Here is a 14,508-nt window from a genome sequence, read left to right on the forward strand (position 1 = left end):
AAACGAAAAGTAATATCCGCCTGTCAGATACATATCGTAAGAAAGCCGACAGTTCTCTATGGTCGTTAAAGCGCAGTGTCAAGTAGCAGTAACACTGAGACTCTAAAATGTTTATTCTAAATTTCTTTAAAAGTATTGAGTACTTTAAGATAAAGATTACCGACAAAAGCCTTGCAATATCTGAATGCTTGTAAAAGTAAAAGGTAAAAATAATTGTTCACAGTAAAACCTAAGTTTTCTAATTCGGTTTGCAGGGAATTAAATTAGCTAAACTGTAAGTGTCATAAACGTCAATTTTTTAACCTCAATTAATAAATATTAACGGAGATTTAAGGGGAAGCAGAACGTCGTATTTCGGCAGTGTTAGGTTTTGTTATATGGCTTCCATGTATTTCTAAAAACACTGTAGCAATGGACATGGAACTCTTGCAGGACGTTACACATTATGTTCTTAGTATACTGACCTAGACACTTTGCATTTCAGCCAGTGTTAGGAAAATACAATTTTTTAACTATATAAATAAAATTTTTTGTGCTTTTTGAGTTTCTCCCAACATAATTTCTGTAGTTGTTAGTATTTTTCTAGCCGGCCACAGTGGCCGAGCGGTTCTAGGCGCTGCAGTCTGGAGCCGCGCGACCGCTACGGTCGCAAATTCGAATCCTGCCTCAGGCATGGATGTGTGTGATGTCCTTAGGTTAGTTAGGTTAAAGTAGTTCTAAGTTCTAGGGGACTGATGACCACAGCAGTTAAGACCCATAGTGCTCTTCCAAGGTGCATCTCCACATAGTCGTCAAAATATAAAAAAACTCTAAAATGGTGTCGCCTATGGTGTTCAACATCTAACCACATGACTCTCTCCTCCGTCGTTGTAAACCGCCCGTGCGTGTTCGTTGATACCACACACCACGTAGCCAAGCACGACACTGAAACGCGAGTGAGCTCACGTGCAAGTAAACAAGGGAGTCACAGAGATGCCTATACAAACCGTTAACAATAGAGGAGAGAGCCATGTGGTTAGATGTTGAACACCACAGGCGACACCATTTTAGAGTTTTTTATATTTTGACGACTATGTGGAGATGCACCTTGCAAGACACGGCTGCAACAAGGGAAGTAGCCACGATGGTTGCTTTACTTTTTATTATTCCGATGATGGAAGCTTGATTTCCGAAACGTGTCAATCTTAGTGTTTTACACTATAAACAAGTGGTTGAGCCGATATATTTTTTAACATTCTGTGATGTAGTTTACACCAGGAATAATTCCTACATGCAGTCCGCTTTCATTCTACAGATGTTTTCTTCATTAAAAACAATAGCAGCGTCATAGATACCTCATTATAGTGTCTTCCTCCGAAGAAGAACATCTTCTGGTATGCGAGTTACCACGAGATTGTTGAAAGACATATTTGGATTTAGAGTCTGCCCATGGAGAGTTTTCTTCAAGAATTCTAGATGCGTCAGATATCTGTGAATGGGATTTATGACATCCATTACTGATGCTGATATGGAATATTTCCGGCTGTATGAAGCATGAATATTGGACGTTGCGAAAGTTCCACCATGAATCTTCTGGAAACCCATAGCTGACGCACTGATTTGTCATCTGTTAAGAATTTAAAGTGTGTGTCAATTCCTAATAGCCAAACTTCTCAGGTGTTCGGTCCCTAGACTTACACACTACTTAAACTAACTTAAACTAAATTATGCTATTAACAACACACGTCCAGGCCCGAGGGAGGACTCGAACCTCCGGCGGGAGTGGCCGCGCAACCCGTGACATGACGCCTGTTGAGAGTTTGTTGAAGAAGGTATCCCAATATGCCTGCCCCATTCTGAACAATTCATCAGTGATGTTCGTAATGCCCATCTCGTAGCACTGTTGTAATTCATCAATAATTTTGTCTGCCAGCGTACCTCGTATGGTCTTACCGCCACGAAGTTTCTTGTTTCTCAAAGAAAGTTCCCACCGCCTCTGCCTAAAGCATATACTCTTATGGGCATGATCCAAACATTTTAGTCTTGGGTTGGTCTTATAAGCATACGGCCGTCTTCCCACTACACTGCTGTATTCTTCCGACTCCGCTCATCTAAAAATCTGGAGGAACAAACACCCGTTTCATTCATGGATCAACTGAAAGTTTTAATAACTGCACACTTGGTCCTTTATGGTTCTTATCACATATATGTTTTTCGTGGTTCACTGATACACATTTATAGCAATGTCTTGTCTAAATTGAAAGTCATTTATCTTTCCGGTATCTACACTGAGCACAGTACCAACAGAATTATTTTAATTTCTACATACGACATGGGTGTATAATATGGAAACCTACTGTATTGTCTTCGATAGTGCTAATAACACAAACAGCTTAAATCAACGTTTTTAATACCATGATCCACAGCCTTCCATATGAAAATAATAACAGACTTTATTTGTTGTTAAAGTAATGCACGTAAATTTCTTGCAAATCAGACATGAGCCGCAGATATTTAAAAAAAACCTTATAATGCTATTTCACAAGTGAGTATGTATGATTTTATTAAGTAAAGTGCAAATTTTACAATGGGATAAAAATACGAAATTATATGAATTTTTCCCCCCCTAACTCCACTTAGCTCAAAAAAGAATAGAATCTGTTAGATCAGGATCATTTAGGCTTTTGGAATTGTAAGCGCACAAGAGAAGCTCTTCTGACTTTGCTGTTGATTATGAAAGCAGTAATTAAAATAAATAAAAACACGATCACATGATATGTCGTCGTGCAGTAAGCTTTCGCCATGGTAAAATGCTTTTAGTTGTACAATGCTCGGAATAAAAGCAGTGTATGACAGGGATATAGAATTTCGCCCCTACTGTTCAGATTATGCATGAACAACTAAAGCAAATGCTTTAGAATGGGATAAATATTTTGGGTGAAAGGATATCCCTTATAAAGTTCGCTTATCACATTGCTGTCCTTAACTTACAGCGAAGAAGATTTATACCAAGTCTCGAATGGAGCGTACAGTCTAACTCGCGTGAAATATGAATCAAGAGTGACTGGAAAACAACCCAGGCAGTGATGGGCAGCACAGATAAGATTCACTATAAATGTAACATCAAAAACGTTGTTCACAAAGTAAATGAATTTTAGGAATGACGGAAAAAAGCAATGAGGACATAAAAAGCAGATTAGCATGGGCCAAAATGCCATTCCTGCCCAAAATGAATCTACTAATATTGGTCTTAAAATGAGTAAAAAATCCTAAGAATATACATTTGGTGTGGGCATCGGCCTTGCCGCAGTAGATACACCGGTTCCCGTGAGATCACCGAAGCTAAGCACTGTCGGGGGTGGTCGGCAATTGGATGGCTGACCATGAAACGCGTATGTATTCATTACCAGCGATGGCGAGGCATGACAGAATCTCTGAGCAGAGAGTTATTTATCGTTGCTTGTCTGCGCTTGACTGGGCGAGATGGCAGTAGTGTGTGGCGAGTCGGCAGAGGGAGTAGTTAGTCGACAGTAGTAGCGAGTGGACGGTTGTACTGAGCAGAAGTCGGCATGCGTCGGCGGCGTGCTCTTCTTGCGACTCTGGTCAGGATTGTGGTGGACGATGAGTATTGTTGTTGAAGATAATGAAGCAGCATTGCGCACATCTAGTAATGTATGTTAATTGTAATTAATTTGTTCAAAAAATGCCCCAATAATAATTTTTTATAAAGTAACTCTTTTAAAGACATTCATTTCAATTTAAAGAATATGTCCTATGCATTTCCTCCAAGAATCAAAATTAAACATACGCCCGCATTGCATGAAGCTGTGTCGATAGACAAGAGCAGATATAGATGCAGTTTTTGTTGAGGTAACAATTTTTGCTTTTATATTCAGAATACAGGGCCGAAGGTCAGCGCTGCTGTCCTTATGAAATTTTTCAGGTTTAATTATTTCTGTTGAGATGTTAGATACGGTTCATGGTTCATTATCTAATTAATATTATTGTGTGGTTTTTGGTCAATTATCATTTATCAATTTTGTGGGGAGTTCACGCATGGTTCCATTTCACATTTTTTATTAAACATTATTTTCGTGGGAGGTTACGCTTGGCTGCATTTTCTCAATTATCATTTAAATAATTATTGCAGGGAGGTTACACTTGGCGACATCCGGACCAGGATCGTATTTCTTTGAGAATCTTCTGAGAAGTAGTCATACATCTGCTCTTATTTACTTAATATAATTAGCATTGGAGCAACGCATTTTCTAATTTGTCAATCTTTCTTCCACAGATCATCGGCAATTTGTTGCTCTTTGTTATAATAGTGTTTGTTGGATTTTACATTGTCTTTGTTTCATTTGTGAATAATTGTGATTTGTGTAAAAATGCCGCGAAAGAGTGTTAACAGTACACCGCGAAGTATAATGAGTGAAATAGCCGACTTAAACAACTTGACCGATAGTACTTGCGACACGCAGTGTCATGATGACAATCCTCCATTTACGGACAATCAGTGCGTACCGACCACTAATAATGATTGTTATCTTGATGATGAACAAACGAATTCAATTGTGTCCTCTGTTAATTTGACGACAATTGATGACGAGGGGCGTTCTGTTGCAGTGAGCGCTGGCCAGCTTAACACACCCGGTTTGCTGGATTTACGTGACGAACGGACAGATATTTTTAATGAAAACGAACAGTGTAATCAGAATGCGTCGGGTTTATTTAATTCCGAGATAGTGACTAACAGTGCACATCCTATTAGCAAACAATTTCAAGAATCACAAAATGACCGAATGGTTACACAAAACGCGATAATTGCAGGTACGCCATCAAACAGCATAGAGAATAGAGTAGGTAATATTGGGTTGGGTCAAATTATTGCACTATTGCTACAACAGAGTGAAGATAACAAACAATTTAGAGAAAATTTTAAACAAATCAATGAACACAACAAACAACAGAGTGAAAAATATGACAACCTTAATGAAAAATTAGACAACAATTCCACACAGCTTAGTGAACAGACTACAGCCGTTGCCGCGCAATGTCGTGATACTAAAGAACAATTACATGAGGAAATTGAGGCTTGCGCTAGGAAAAGTAGTGAAGAAATAAGATCTGTTGCGCAAGAATTAAGGGATATGCAAACAGCTGCAACAGAATCACTTAGAGACGAAATTAGTGCAGTCGGTAAACAATGCTCTGAAAAGGCAACACAATTACGCGACGAGTTTAAAGTAATGACAGCAGAACTTTCGCGGACACTGGATGCTGAGGTAGACGCGAAATTCGACCAACAGAACAGTCAAATTGACGGACGTTTTAATCATCACCTACAAAACAGTGATACGCGTTTCCGTAAATTTATACAGGATCAGAATAAAGTAAAACGACAAGTCATGGAAACAATCACCGCACAGAGGCAGGAAGATAAACGTAAATTGTTTACGAAAGCAAAAACATACGTAGACAACAATATTGCTACAGTGTAGGACAAAATTAATACCATCGAACAGTTGAACACCGAATTGTGTGATGAAATTTCCGATCTTAAATCAAAAACAGATACATACACAGTAGATCTTCAAACAGTGACCGACAGACTCGAACAATTAGAACTAACACAGGATTCTAATGTCATCAAAGCCGACGTTAAAAAATTGAACGAAACCACACGTAAATTACAGAAACATATTTATGCTTCTGACACTAGAAACGATGATCAGGTAAAAATACTGACTGAAAAATATGATGAATTGGCCAGTCGTATTGATGTTATCGAAAGTAATAATGACAGCAAATCAGACGATACCTCACCGATTTCGTTTAATCAAACACCTAAATTCCAAAATTTACAGCAGACGATCAGTGAGATAGATTCGTCTAATAATACATTACGTAGAAAATTGTCAAGTTTACAGCAAGAAGTAACAGAGATGAAAAATGTTCAGCGTTTAACACATCACAGCAGACGCCACTTTGCGAACATTTGTCAGAGTCACACAGCCAATATAATTTAGGTAATTTACAAAGAGTACGTGACTTAGATTCCGAACAGACACAGACAAATAGACTCTCATACAATCGTGAACCTGTTCAGACGTACAGAGACGATAATTTTGATTACAAACATTTTGTATCAGTGAGAAAGTTTAAAGTATTTAAAAACGATAGAACACAGATTCACCCCCTGGATTGGATACAACAATTGAGCTTTGCTTTTCCACCGACTTGGCATGTAACACACAAACTAGAATTTATTTGCAGATTTTTGAAAGGCGAACCGGCAACTCGTATGAGACCGATCGCGAGACAATGCTACTCGGCAGAAGAATTTCAGAATGCTTTTCTGTCAGCGTATTGGTCGAAGACGACACAGCGCGGAATTAAAGATCAACTAATTAGTTTACCAAATTATGAGAACTCAAATTTTCCCAGTGTGACGCTATTTTCTGAGCATATGGTCCAACAAAATCAGTACTTAAGTGAACCATATAGTGAATCTGCACTTATTCAATTATGTATTTCTAAATTGCCACGATCATTAAGAGTGTCACTTTTAACAGGTCAGCAAAAAAAAAATATTTCGGCATTCAGGGATCTGTTACAGCTTTTGGAAGTGCAGCAATCGGATTATTCCTTTGTAAACAAAAATTTTTCATATAATAACCAAGGCCAACAAACTTACAGTAATTACGATCAGGCACGCAATTTCTATAGCAAAGCTAACAGGCGCTTTAGGAACGACAACCACCAGAATTTTAATAACAGGCAAAATTTTAATTATCAGTATCGTCAAAATTATCAGCAACAGGAACCACATTTTGGTAACAATAGAGGTTTTTCTCGGCAACAGCAACAAAACCAACCGGTTAGCATACCTAACCAACAATGTAATGCACAAGGTCAAACAAGCTTTAATCTTTCGCCGCGTACGCGTATAGCGTCGGCCCCAAAAAACAGTAACGCACAGCAACAAGGGAATCAGTATGTACAGAAAACACAGTATTTTAATTCCTATCGCAATGCACCGTATAGAAATGACTATCACGACAGACGTAAAAACAATGAGCACAATTATCAACATACGTTTAATAACAGTCGGTCTTACCAGCAGCAAAATGATCAGCAACAACATATTCTCATGAATGAACCAGACAGTAGGTATCATCCAGAATGTAATACGTCTGGAAGAAATAACAGAACAGTTCAAATAGTCGAAATGCCACAGGATCCTCCCGAAAATAATAACACGTCAGATAAAATTTGACTAGATACAGTACAGGTTGCATCTTCCAACAACATAAGCAATACTTCAGATACACTGAATCTTGTTAACGAAAATGTTATTACTTTTGACGAAATCCGAGACACTCTTTTGCAGGAAAGACCAATTGTTCAGAAAACCATTTCACACCCTGTCATCGAAGTTAAAATTGGATCATCGAAATTTTCTGCAGTAATCGATTCTGGATCGCCTATGTCAGTTATACATGAAGAAACTTTCAACGAGTGTAACAAAGAGAATACCTACCCTACATTACCATTAGGCAAAACGAAAGTAAAAGGAGCAGTATCGAGTAAACGAGTAGATGTAAAATTACAGACACTTTTATCAGTTTGTATTGCAGGTCATACATTTCACTCAAATTTTTGGATTGTTCCCTTATTGACAACAGACGTTATTCTAGGTATGAATTTTCTGGTACAACACGACGCAATTATAGACTTGCAAAATTCCTATTTAATGTTAAAGGATGAAAATGTACAACTGGCTTTAGAATTTCAGCACTCTTTATCTGCGAAAGAACAAACAGTTAACCGTATAGAGGTCATTTCTGCATCACGTAACATAGACTGTAATTCCACATTGTTTACGGATACGTACCCACACAACTATAATACTCCAGACGAAGCCGACTATGGCGTTATACAGATGATTTCTGAGAAAATTAAACAGAGCAGTGCAAATACAGACGACGAACGCACGCAGCTACGCAGTATTCTTTTACAGCAAGCTCCTGTTTTTCACAACGTTCCTGGTACTATGTCCGGTTTTATGTATGAATTTCAAGTCAAACAACACGACACATTTAAAGCCAAGCATTATCCCATTCCATATATCCATAGAGAACAAGTTAAGAAAGAATTGAAACCTATGCTTGCACAAGGAATTATTGAACCGGCAGTTAGTCCGTACATAAACCCGCTCCATATTGTTAAGAAAAAAGATGGTTCACTTCGCCTTGTACTTGATTCGCGTCACATCAATGACATTATTATTAAAGAAACTGATCGCTCACAGACACTAGAAGTACTACTACAGAAATTTCACGTTACTACTATTTACTCTACATTAGATCTGAAATCGGGATTTTGGCAAATTCAGCTCCATCCGAACTGCAGAAAGTACACAGCTTTTCTCTGTTTTGGTGACTGTTATCAATTTTGTAAATTACCATTCGGTTTAACTATTTCTTCTGCAGCTTTTATTCGCGGTTTGAATACAATCCTTCCGACAGAACTTAAAGACAGAATCACAACGTACGTAGACGACATTCTTATTGCAGAAGCTAACTGGTCTGAACACAATCTGATTCTTGAACAACTGTTACAAACTTTTCGTGCACAAGGACTCACAGTTAATCTCAATAAATCGCACTTTGGTAAAACTTCTATAAAATTTCTTGGACATGTAATTTCAGCAGAAGGCTTTGCGCCTGACCCGGAAAAACTTCAAGTTTTACGTGACACTACTGTTCCTACGACGAAAAAACAACTACGCAGCTTTTTGGGTTTAATTAACTTTTTTCGTAAATTTATTCATTACTCTGCTTTAGACACCCCTAGATTATTTCAATTGACATGTAAAAACACTATTTGGTCCTGGGACAAGCAAGCAAATTCTGAATTTATGAACCTGAAACATGCTTTGTTGAGTGCACCACTTTTATCGCACCGAGATCTTACTAGAAATTTTTCCATTGCTACCGACAGTTGTAACACCACCTTAGGTGTACACATTTTTCAGGAAATTGAAGAAGATGGTTGCACAATAATTAAAATATCGCATTTGCAAGTCGAATTTTGTCACCTGCTGAACGAAATTATTCCGTTACAGAACTTGAAACATTATGTGTTGTTTGGGCTTTTACGAGATTTCGGCATTTTCTTTATGGAAGACATACTACCGTTTATACAGACCACAGAGCGATACAATTTTTACCATAAAGCAGATGGAAACTTTACTTGGAGGAATTTAATTTTACAATTGTTCACATTCCCGGCACACAAAATGTTTTAGCAGATGCACTATCTCGTTCTCTTAGCAACAATCAGCAAGACATCGCAACCAACTTCTGCAAAGCAAATTTCAGCGTCATGTACATTCAACAAGTTGCATTTGAAAATTTCATATCGTCGTCATTACAAGACATAGCACAAGAGCACAGTAATTGTATCGCTCTGTGGTCTGTATAAACGGTAGTATGTCTTCCATAAAGAAAATGCCGAAATCTCGTAAAAGCCCAAACAACACATAATGTTTCAAGTTCTGTAACGGAATAATTCGTTCTTTCGGCTAAATTTACACACGACAGATTAAGCAGATGGAAACTTTACTTGCAGGAATTTAATTTTATAATTGTTCACATTCCCGGCACACAAAATGTTCTAGCAGATGCACTATCTCGTTCTCTTAGCAACAATCAGCAAGACATCGCAACCAACTTCTGCAAAGCAAATTTCAGCGTCATGTACATTCAACAAGTTGCATTTGAAAATTTCATTTCGTCGTCATTACAAGACATAGCACAAGAGCAACGTGTGAAAAGAAATTAAACACCTTTGGCAAGATAGGAATAATGTTACCATTAGAAACCATTACACTGTACGCAATTACATTCTGCTTCGCCGCTCTCATCCTGACAGCAACAATTGATTATTATGCATTCCTGACGAACCTGTTAACAAATGAATCTGGTATACTCATTTAAGTTACGCACATTACGGAGCCAGAAAATGTTTTCTTATACTGAGACAGAATAGTTATTTTACGAACATGGAGAAACGTATTCGACGAGTTTTAGCGTCATGTAATTTTACGAGCTAGAAATATTTATCCGATCTATATATCCAGGTACCATGCTTCTTCGAACCCTTGTGAACGATTAGTGAAAGAAATTGGTAAACTGTGTAGAATATACTTCCATAAAAGACATATTGATTGGGACACACACATACTCTCATTCCAGTATGTAATTAAGTCCATACCAAATGAATCCACTATGCTATCTCCGTCTGTAATACTGAAAAATGTTGAACCACCTAACAAAATTAAAGAATTAGTAAACTTTCCTACATCTCGTCGACTACGACACCATGAAATAATTGACATTGCGCTGAACAACAACAAACGTGCCGCAGAGCGCCGGAGAAGACAGCAAAAACAGGTTTGTACACGCCGTGACTTTCACATTGGACAGAAGATATTAGCACGTACACATTATTTATCCAATAGAGGAAAAGGTAGGTGCAGTAAATTTGAACTTCTATACGCAGGTCCATATCGGATTCGCAGCATTCCTCACCCCAATGTTGTACACGTCGAACCTTTGAGAACCAGACAAACCAAAGGAAACCACCACATATCGAATATCAAACCTTTTATTGAATGAAGATACTTCATGATTTAACATGCTGTAATGCCATTTGCTAATTTTTGTGACCACTTATGCAATTATATTCACATGATTACTTATTGATGATTTTCGTATTTTTCTTGGCAAGTGCCCGGTAAGGTAAGGTTAGCAGGTCGCTCTTCTTGTCGTTACACATCAGACCGTGCACATTTTTCCAGATAAACTTGCGTATCTTATGAATAATTATGCAATTTTATCTAGTGACATATTAGTTTTATTAAATTCTCTCTCCATTCTAGTCTTTAATTCTCGCCTCTATTAACTACACAACATACAAGCTGAACACAAAGAAAGTCACATTTCTTGTCATTATTTTTTATGTATGTATGACTGATTTCCTGTTTTGTTTGTATGCACTATGAAATAGTTAGGGAATAACAAGCACCAGTTGACTTTAACATTTTTGCCTTATGATATCTCAACATCGTGACTACTTTACTTCTTAATTTTGCTGCTACATTGTGATACACTGGGTACATTTTTGCCTCTGAACACTATCTATGTTTCTGACATGTTACATTCTCTGTCATGCTATGTTGTATGCTCAATTATGTTACTATAAACCAGTTTTTATTTAATGAGTATATGATTTAAATGCAAGACATTAATCTTTGTTCATCATTTTCAGAAAGAAATATCGTTTAAACGGAATACATTAAACAGAAATGGGAATTTCACCTTCGGAACGAACGAAAGAGGATACAATACTTCGTGATGAAGAGTAAATGGATCAGAATTAACAAGCATTAACAAGAATGTACTATACACATCGTAGAATAGCAGTCTTAACTAATTTTTTCTTTCAGAATACAAGGCGATTGATGCAGGCTGTCAGACAGAACTACACATCTTAGTTTTAGTGATGAAATATGATAGAAACAAGGAATAGTTATATAATGAATAATGAAGTGACTTTTTTGCAGATGATAGTGAATGGTGATGTACAATGATGAAGAGTATGCTACTATGGATAATGAAGTTTTTCTTTACAGGTGATGCTAATAATGGAGTTATGGTGATATGGATAATGAAGTTTTTTCTTTGCAGATGAAAATAATGATGAGCTTTATATATTTGCTGTTAGTTAAGAGATGCTATGTAGTTATTTAAGTATTTGTTGCAGTTTCTTTTGACCGTATGTTTTATATCGTATGGTATGATGACTGAAAGTTTTGGAAAGGACAGCTAGAGAACTCATATTTGTATACACATTTCACTACCTGTTATTCGAAGTTCATTACTTTTCAGCATAATATGCGTTTCTTCTTTCTGTTTAGTAATCCATTTTGCATTTTGCAGGAGAAATTATTTATGAAATTAATGTGCTATAGGCAGTTGTTCATTAACCCTGTGTCATTTATGAATGTGATTGGATATACCCTACTTGTTTCATAATCTTGCTACAGCTGACTCATGACGAATGACGTTGCACATCTTCATTTGCAGCAACAACTCAAAAGCAAATATTTTCATTCTTCAGTACTTACCCAACGCAATGCATTGCTTAATAATTAAAAAATATATATGTATAATGCTTTATAATTAGGCAATGATTGCCAATGTTCTCTGTAAAACGATGTCATTTATTAGCTCCTGTTTTCAATTATGACTTCTGATGGTTTATAATTAGGCAATGAGTGTCAATGTTCTCTGTAAAACGATTTATGTACATTATTCTGTAATACTGCGTCACTTATTAGCTCTTGTTTTCAATTATGCCTTCTGATGGTTTATAATTAGGCAATGAGTGCCAATGTTCTCTGTAAAACGACTTATGTACATTATTCTGTAATTCTATGTCATTTATTAGCTCCTGTTTTCAATGATGACTTCTGATGGTTTATAATTAGGCAATGAGTGCCAATGTTCTCTGTAAAACGACTCATGAACATTATTCTGTAATACTATGTCATTTATTAGCTCCTGTTTTCAGTGATGACTTCTGATGGTTTATAATTAGGCAATGAGTGACAATGTTCTCTGTAAAACGACTTATGTACATTATTCTGTAATACTATGTCATTTATTAGCTCCTCTTTTCAATGATGACTTCTGATGGTTTATAATTAGGCAATGAGTGACAATGTTCTCTGTAAAACGACTCATGAACATTATTCTGTAATACTATGTCATTTATTAGCTCCTGTTTTCAGTGATGACTTCTGATGGTTTGTAATTAGGCAATGAGTGCCAATGTTCTCTGTAAAACGACTCATGAACATCATTCTGTAAGACTATGTCATTTATTAGCTCCTGTTTTCAATGATGACTTCTGATGGTTTGTAATTAGGCAATGAGTGCCAATGTTCTCTGTAAAACAACACTTGAACATTATTCTGTAATACTACATACATGGTACAGAAATGTTCAATAACTGGGCTATGAGTGCCATCAACTATTACTGTAATTCTCAATGAAGACTAGTATGTAACTTAATGTCCTTCACATTCTGACCTAATTACCTGGAATTACTGCAATATCCGTTTGTCCTGTATATCCTCATGATCATGGAGCACTATATTTCGTTTTTGCACTAATTCTACGTTGGTGTACCTTGCACGACATGCTGTCCACTACCGTGAGCGATGGAGATGCTATTATGGTCCCACTGTTTGGTGTACCTAATGTACTACCAAAAAGATAACATGGAATATTACTACGACATTTCAGTGTCTTGGCTATGCTGATTAATACTTCTGGGAAAAGAACTTCTGATTGTCTCACTTGGTGTTGTGCTTCTGTAGAAAGATATGGACTTTCAGTGCAGCTGCGTGCAACCTAAAGTGCTACAACCATGATGCAATCCTTCCCTTTCCCATCCTAATTCTTGTAACATAGTGAGAATCATTTTTGCTAACATGATTTGTATTCATGATCTATACATTTTTTGATTTGCTGATATGTTCTGAACTACAGTGCGTGTGCATTTTTGTCATTTGTTAATATGATTTCTACTAATTGCATATACAATTTTGATTTGCTGATATGTTCTGAACTACAGTGTATGTGCACTTTTGCCATTTCTTAATATGTTTTGTACTCATTTTACAGGGTTATTACAAATGATTGAAGCGATTTCACAGCTCTACAATAACTTTATTGTTTGAGATATTTTCACAATGCTTTGCACACACATACAAAAACTCAAAAAGCTTTTTTTTGGCATTCACAAATGTTCGATATGTGGCCCTTTAGTGATTCGGCAGACATCAAGCCGATAATCAGGTTCCTCCCACACTCGGCGCAGCATGTCCCCATCAATGAGTTCGAAAGCATCGTTGATGCGAGCTCGCAGTTCTGGCACGTTTCTTGGTAGAGGAGGTTTAAACACTGAATCTTTCACATAACCCCACAGAAAGAAATCGCATGGGGTTAAGTCGGGAGAGCGTGGAGGCCATGACATGAATTGGTGATCATGATCTCCACCAAGACCGATCCATCGGTTTTCCAATCTCCTGTTTAAGAAATGCCTAACATCATGATGGAAGTGCGGTGGAGCACCATCCTATGGTACGTTTAGCTCCCTGCTTTCTTTGTTCGTCGACTTCCGCGGGCTACACGTGAAACTTGCCCGCATGCGTTCAACCGTTTCTTCGCTCACTGCAGGCCGACCCGTTGATTTCCCCTTACAGACGCATCCAGAAGCTTTAAACTGCGCATACCATCTCCGAATGGAGTTAGCAGTTGGTGGATCTTTGTTGAACTTCGTCCTGAAGTGTCGTTGCACTGTTATGACTAACTGATGTGAGTGCTTTTCAAGCATGATATACGCTTTCTCGGCTCCTGTCACCATTTTGTTTCACTGCGCTCTCGAGCGCCC

This window comes from Schistocerca serialis, chromosome 5 (assembly GCF_023864345.2).
Source record: "Schistocerca serialis cubense isolate TAMUIC-IGC-003099 chromosome 5, iqSchSeri2.2, whole genome shotgun sequence".
Taxonomy (NCBI): domain Eukaryota; kingdom Metazoa; phylum Arthropoda; class Insecta; order Orthoptera; family Acrididae; genus Schistocerca; species Schistocerca serialis.